This window comes from Rhinolophus hipposideros (genome assembly GCF_964194185.1).
Source record: "Rhinolophus hipposideros genome assembly, chromosome: 21".
Classification (NCBI taxonomy): domain Eukaryota; kingdom Metazoa; phylum Chordata; class Mammalia; order Chiroptera; family Rhinolophidae; genus Rhinolophus; species Rhinolophus hipposideros.
The window spans coordinates 47,930,107-47,938,406 of record NC_138067.1 but is presented as its reverse complement, the minus strand read 5'-3'; positions in this window follow the sequence as shown (position 1 = coordinate 47,938,406).

The window sequence follows — 8,300 nt, the reverse complement described above, 5'->3', positions numbered from 1 at the left end:
TTATTAGCAACATAACATCCCTCCATTATTAAATCACCAAACTTCCCTGTGCCTTTTTTCTCATCTTTGATCATGTCACATCCACTGGTGGGATTGTGAAGTTTCTCAGAAATAAATCCACAAATACATTTAAGATAGTTCTTGGCCTGCTGTAGCTAAAAATCATTCAGGGTTTACTTTTATTCTGTGGTTATTTTAAAGACTCAACAGGAATTTATAAAACATGCCTGGAGTCAAAGGTATATTATTTCTCCTCTATCCATCCCCTCCAATGTCCCACCTTCCTTTTGTCTTTTACTATGTTGATTGTGGACAAGAAGTGGTAGATGGAGAAGTGACAAAAGAATGAAGTCACTAGCAGGAGACAGACTTTCTTCTTGGTTTACTTGCTACTCGTATACTATTGTTTCTCTGAGTTATCTTTTATGATTATCTTTTAATTCTTCTCCCCATCATCTGAGAACTTCCTGGATACTCCCCTTATGTCATCACGTATTGGGCACTGGCTCAAAGTTTTATCTCCTTCAGTTGACTGCAATAGTTTGGGATAATTGCAAGCGCCCTGTGGATGAGGACCACTTTTTAAGTAAGCACTCAACCTTCATGTCCTCTCTTGAATTCTGTCATTTCTGACATGTGAGGGGAAAAAAAAAAGTAAAAGGCCTACATGAAGAAAAAAGAAAGATATCAAATAAACAACGTAACTTTATGCCTGAAGGAACTAAAATGAGAAGAATAAACTAAGTCCAAAGTTAGCAGAAGGAAGGAAATAATACAGATTAGAGCAAAAATAAATAAAACAAAGACCAGAAAGACAATAGTAAAGTTCAATGAAACTAAGAGCTGATTTTTTTAAAAGATAAGCAAAACTGACAAAACTTTAACTAGACTAACCATGAAAGAGAGGACTCAAATAAAATCAGAAATAAAAGAGACATTATAACTAATACCACAGAAATACAACCTTCAAAGAGGATCTAATACCAATCCTTCTCAAACTCTTCCAAAAAATTGAAGAAGAGACAGTATTCCCTAACTCATTTTATGAGGCCAACATTACCCTGATACCAAAACCTGGTAAGGACAACACAAAAAAAGAGAACTACAGACCAATATCTCTGATGAATACAGATGCTAAAATCCTAAACAAAATTCTAGCAAATTGAATACAACAATGCATTAAAATGGTTATTCATCACGACCAACTGGGGTTCATCCCCAGGGCAGAAGGATGGTTCAACATCCACAAATCCATCAATGTAATACATCACATAAACAAAATAAAGGACAACAATCATATGATTCTACCAATTGATGCAGAAAAAGCATTTGACAAGATACAACATCCATTTATGATTAAAACACTTAATAAAATAGGTATAGAAGGAAAATACCTTAACATAATAAAGGCCATCTATGACAAGCCCTCAGTTAATCTCATAATTAACGGTGAAAAATTGAAGACTTTTGCTCTACGTTCAGAAACATGACAGGGCTCTCCCCTATCACCTCTGCTTTTCAACATAGTGTTGGAAGTCCTTGCCAGAGCAATCAGGCAAGAGAAAGAAATAAAAGGCATCCAAATTGGGAATGAAGAAGTTAAATTATCACTCTTTGCAGATGACGTGATGCTACATATAGAAAACCCTAAAGACTCCACAATAAAGCTATTAGAAACAATCAACGAATAAGGTAAAGTTGCCGGCTACAAAATCAACGTACAAAAGTCCATTGCATTCCTATATACTAACAATGAAATCTCAGAAAAAGAAATACAAAAAACAATTCCTTTTGTAATTTCAGCAATAAGAATAAAATACCTAGGAATAAACTTAACCAAGGATATGAAGGACCTATATGCTGAAAACTACAAGACATTTTTTAAAGAAATTGAAGAAGACACAAAGAAATGGAAAGACATTCCATGCTCATAGATTGGAAGAATCAACATAGTTAAAATGGCCATATTACCCAAAGCCATATACAGATTTAATGCAATCCCCATCAAAATCCCAATGGCATTTTTTAAAGAAATAGAACAAAAAATCATCAGATTTGTTTGGAACCACAAAAGACCCCGAATAGCCAAAGCAATGTTAAGAAAAAAGAAACCCTCTCCTGGCTATCCCCCCCAAAAATCTAAAAACATTTATACATAAAGATACATGTGCTCCAATGTTCACTGCAGCTTTGTTTATGGTGGGCAAGACATGGAAACAACCAAAATGTCCTTCGATAGATAAATGGATAAAGAAGTTGTGGTATATATACACAATGGAATACTATTCGGTAGTAAGAAAAGATGATATAGGATCATTTATGACATGGATTGATCTTGAGATTATAATGCTAAGCGAAATAAGTCAGACAGAAAAAGCAGGGAACCATATGATTTCACTGATATGTGGTATATAAACCAAAAACAACAAAAGAACAAGACAAACAAATGAGAAACAAAAACTCATAGACACAGACAATAGTTTAGTGGTTACCAGAGGGCATGGGGGGTGGGGGGAGAAAGATAAGGGTAAGGGGGATCAAATATATGGTGATGGAAGGAGAACTGACTCTGGGTGGTGAACACACAATGGGATTTATAAATGATGTAATACAGAATTGTACACCTGAAATCTATGTAACTTTACTAACAATTATCACCCCAATAAAAAAAAATCTTATCTGATAATGGCTGCTGTATACCTCTGAATACCTGGAGACCCTATGACATGTTTCAGGTCTTAAGATTTCGCTAGTTCTGACAGTGTTTTGGCCCTCATACTCTGAGATTTGGAAGAAAAAAGTTGGAATTTAGAGCTTCACTTCCAGGAAAATGATTGGTAAGGATTTTATCAATGGAACAGAGCTGTTCCTTCTCAAAGGGGAATTTCTAGCCTTTGCTTTGTATTTTTGATATGGGCAATTGAACTCAGTGAATTCAAATATCTGTTATTCTAACTGTAAAGAAAGTGAAATGATAAGGAAAATAGGAGGTAGAAAATAGAAAAAAACAAAAGCCAAAACACTCACCCCTGAAGGGAATTAGGCTTTCTAGCTCCTTCCTGTCAAAGACATCTGCCAAAGCAGAAAGAAAAAAAACACTTGGCCTGGCTTGCCCCCAACCCTAAAATATTGGCTCTTGGGATCCAGGCAACTAACATCCTCACTTCTCATTGGCTGTGGCTGGCACGTTGTCACTCGTCTTCTTTGCACATGTTGGAAAGCACTGAGCATTGAGGCTCAGAGGTTATGATGGGCTGCAAGGCTGTTCCCACAGGTGCTTCTTGTTGGTGAAGGGAAGCCTCCCCTGCCTCTTAGATTCAGAAGAACAGGTGATTTTAGAAAACAGTGGGTCTGGGGAGCTTTCCAGACTCCTGCTTCCCATTTAGAAACATCTGCAACAATTCATTGAATGATCTTGTTCACCTGTCCACATCCCCTCTACTCAGAGTGTAATTTTACTGAACAAAAGGAGGGCCTCAGGATTGCCAAAACTGAATTTGGGGGCCAAAGCAACAAACCCTGTGAAAGGGAGACAAGAGACAAACATGTAGGAGACACAGGCGCACACACGCACACACAGTGGTGGTAGTTTCCCACTGTTTCTTTGGGTTCCGTGACATGCAAACAAGTCATCTGCACATATAGCTTTACCTGTTCCTTCCCAATTCTTTTATTAATTAACTAATAGAAGGAACCTAATCTTGCATTTCTCAGAGAAGCAATGGTTCAGTATTCAATAATTCAGTATTCCTGGTGACTTTATAGAACATATCTACCGTGAATAATGAGCATGGACTGTACTTACAACAGCAACTTAATTAATTACAGTTGACATACAATATTATATTAATTTCAGGTGTACAACATAGTGGTTAGACTTTTATATAACTTACAAAGAGATCACCCCATAGGTCTAGTACCCACCTGACACCATCAATAGTTATTACAATATTATTGACTATATTTCCTATGCTGTACTTTACATCCCCGTGAATATTTTGTAACTACCAATTTGTACTTCTTAATCCGTTTCCCCCTTTTCACTCATTCTTTTTAATTCTTACACCTTTCTCTAATGGCTTCCTAATAGCTAATTTAAAATTGCTAATTTCATTGGCTAATACCTCCAACGCAATGTCAAATTGTGGTGTTAAGACTATCCTGTCTTGTTCATGACTTCAGTGGAAAAGCCTTCATGTTTCTTATGGAATGCTGTCACAGGTGGGTTTCCTGGAGTGGGGAGAACACATGGGCACTATATGCGGTCACCTCTGTGATTTTACAGCGTCATCAAGTCTTTCTGCTTCTCATCTTTCATTGTTCTATGAGGTCTCTCAGATGCTAAGAGAGGTACTCACATCCGTCTTGCTGGAATGGAAGATTCATTTACATCAGCACAGCGTGGTGTTTAATGAGAAACCCATTTCTGCCCCCCTTCCCAGCTAGCTGTGATTTGCACCTGAAGGGAAGGGAACCGAGGTTATATGCAACAGCTGGGTCTTGGTGGCTTCTCAACCTGTCAGGAGGGGGTGGGAAGAGAGCCATAAACCAGGACGCCCAGAGACAAACCTGAGAGGAGGTTGAGATCGACCTGAGGGCCAGTCACAGGCTAAGGAGGGCATGGAGTTGATTACTTTTCCGAGGTCCCCTTAATTAATACATCTGGACACTTGTACCACTTGTATGAGATTAGCAGTCTGACTGGTAAGTGATGTCTCCTTTGTTTTATGCTCTAAACCTTATCCAAACCTGGCGTTCCCCCCCTTCTTGGACCCTGCTGGTGTCTTTTCTTTCTTTTTAAAAAACAGCTTTATAGATGTACAAAAACGGTACATATTTAATGTATACAATTTGGTGAGTTTGAACCCAGGCACACACCTGTGAAACCATCACTACAATCAAGATAATAGACATATATATCACCTCCAAAAGTTTGTATCTTGTGTGTGTTAAGAACACATAATGTGAGAGCTACTCTCTGAACACAATTTTAAGAGACAATATAGTTTTTTGACTGTGAGCACTATACTACACACACAGCAGGTCTCTAGAATTAATTAATGTTCCGTAACCTAAACTTTATACTGTAAAATATGCATTCAGTGGAATTTAATCCAGCCTTAAAAACAAAAAAATTCTGTCACTTGAACCTGCAGGACATTATGCTAAGTGAAGTCAGCCAGTCCCAGAAGGACAAACACTGCATAATGCCACCTCTGGGAGTCACCTAAAATAGTCAAACTTACAGAAGCAGAGAAATGAAGGGTGGTTTCAAGGAGCTGGAGCCAAGGGGGACGTGGGAAGCTGTGCCTGCTGGCGTTTTCTTCATCTGCCCGAGGACTTTGTTGTATGTCTGTCCTCATTTTATTGGAAGCTTTCGGCTTTCTCCACCCAGGGGATTCCACAGTTTTTAAAAAACTTCCAGCTGAATTTCACCATTCTTGTATTTTCACGCTTAGGGCTTTTGCACATGTTGTTTTCATTGGCCATGGCTCCCTTGCCCTCTTCCTACCATCCTTGGCTCAGCCCCATACACCTGTCAAGTCTTATGGGCATAATTCTTTCGTAGTCTCGCTTATTCTACTCGGTGTAATCTCGAGGCATCCTGTAGAATCCTGTCTCGTACTCAACACATATAAAACTAATTACAGTTGATTCTCATTATTCAGGAAGTCCATGTTGGTAAATTCACTTCGCTAAAATTTATTTGTAACCCTCAGATCAACACTTAAAGTGCTTTCTCTGGTCAATCTCGGATGCACAAAGAATGGTGAAAACTCGAAGTCACCTGACTCATGTTTCCAGCAGAGCTTGCCTAGTTTTTCAGCTCTCATCTTCTATACACACGTCCTTTTTTGTGGGTCTATTTTGTGCCATTGTTTTGCACTTTTGTGCTACTTTTTGGTGACATCACTGTTTCACGTAACCTCAAATGTGGTGCTGAAGTGCTGTGTGGTGTCCTCAGTGCAAGAAGGCTGTGATGTGGCTTATGGAGAAATGCGTGTATTAGGCAGTCTTCCTACAGGTGTGGGTTACAGCGCTGTTGGTCGTGAGTTCAGTGGTCAGTGTTAATGAAACAAAAATATATATTAAACAGATGTCTTTAAACACAGACACACATACCACAAGGTGATGTATTGATGAGTTAACAAAAATATTGTGACTAGAAGCTCACAGGAATGTAATCCTGTATTTCCTGCCATGGTTCAGTATTCACTAATTCATTCCTGGTGACTTTTAAAAAAAATTTAATTTATTTTACAGTTACAGTTGACATTCAATATTATATTAGTTTCAGGTTCCAGGTGACTTTGTAGAACGTGACTTGTGCATAGCGAGAATGGACTGTACTTACACTCATAAAGGCCTGTCACCGGTACCAAATTGCAGGAGTAGTATGCTCACTTCTAAAAGCAGCATTTTATTTGCAGTGGGTTTTATACTTCCACAGCCACCATTCCTCATATGAACTCACAGTCTGGGCAGGCTCCATCACACCATGGTACAGATGAAAATCACTCAGGAAGGAAACAGCAATGCTGAGTAAACACTCAGGGCTTCTGTCTCCTGCTGGGAAACATGCTACATGAAGGACACTGGCCAAACATCACTGAGAAGGGGTCAAAATCAATTAAGTCAAATGGGTAAAATGTTAAGGAATGGAAGAAGCTGCTTTTTTTTCACCCTTTCTCTGTTCTCCTTCTCAGTCTCCAAAAACAAGAGCAACTGAAGAAGCAAGTAAATTGAACAGGACAAAGAGGTAGGAAGATGATGGATATGGTAGCATAGTCTACATGGAAGCAAAGCATAATCACTGTAGCAAAAGACGGAGCATAGAAAAGGGTCTGCCTTCTCACTGGGAAAACCCCAGGATATGAAATTAAGATGACACTTTTCATATGACATCAGGTGTTTGGGATCTGAAATTTATCCAGGGAAAAGTTATCTCTTAGGGTAGCATTAGGTCTTCCTTGAATTATTGTGAAATAACTCCAGGATACTACAAAGGTATTTGAAGGAAAAAATTGTCTTTGTGCATATATATGTACGTCTGTCTATTTGGTCTCTCTCACACCCTCACTCTATACTCATATACACATATATATGACTATATATGAATACATATGAATATGTAGTTGAACAGTGTATGTGGTTGAATAGTTGTATATAATTGTATATATAGTTTAATGGTTGTATGTACCTGCTGTAGATTTAGTTGAATATTTGTATGTAGCTGTATATATGGCTGAATAGTTGTACATAGTTGCATATATAGTTGAATAGTTGTGTATAGCTGCACATGCTGTTGAATAGTTATAAATATCTGTACATTTGTTTAAAGAGTTTTTTTTATATATATATATATATATATATATATATTCATAGTTGTATACAGCTGCTGCATAGTAAGCTGAATAGTTGTTTGTAGCTGTATATAAGGTTGAATATTGTATATAGCTGTAATTATGGTTGAAAAGTTTTAGATAGTTTTTATACACAATTAAATGGTTATATCTAAAACTATTATATATGTAGTTTAACAATTGAATACAGCTATATATATACTTGAACAGTTGAGTGGAACTGCATGTGTAGTTGAACAGTTTATTGTATATATAATTAAATATATGGAATTGTACATAGCATTTAATATTTGTATTTAAATGTTGTACATTTAGTTTCATAGTTGTATAGCTATATATGTAGTTGAAAACTTGTATATAACTGTATATGTAGATAAGTAGTTGTATATAGCTGCCATATACTTAGTCGAATGGTTGTATATAGGTGTATATGTAGTTGAATAGTTGTATATAGTAACCATATATTTGTTTTAATAGTTGTATATATCTGTATATGTGGTTGAAGAGTTGTATTTTGTTGCATGTGGAGTTGAATAGTTGTAGGTAGTTACTATAGAGTTGAATGGTTGTACAATGTATAACCGCAAATGACACACATTTAATGAGCACCTCATGTGTGCCTCACGTTGTACCTGGGAATGGAGGATTGAACAGGACAGACAAGGACTTCCTAACCATGCACCTTCATAGCTAGTCTGTTAGCTCATGAGATCTGCTCATTCAAGACTGTGTCACCCATTCCTAGTGTAGCGCATTGCCTGGCTGCTGGTAGGCGTGTGATGATATCTTAATGCTATTTGAATCTCAAATAACCTTTCCCCCTGGTCTTCCTCTTCCCTGTTCATACCTCAAAAAACTTTTCCCCATGATCTACAAACTCTTCTCTGGTGCCCCTCCCCATCATGTTTCCAACCACTGCCAGCATTTTTTCTGAGT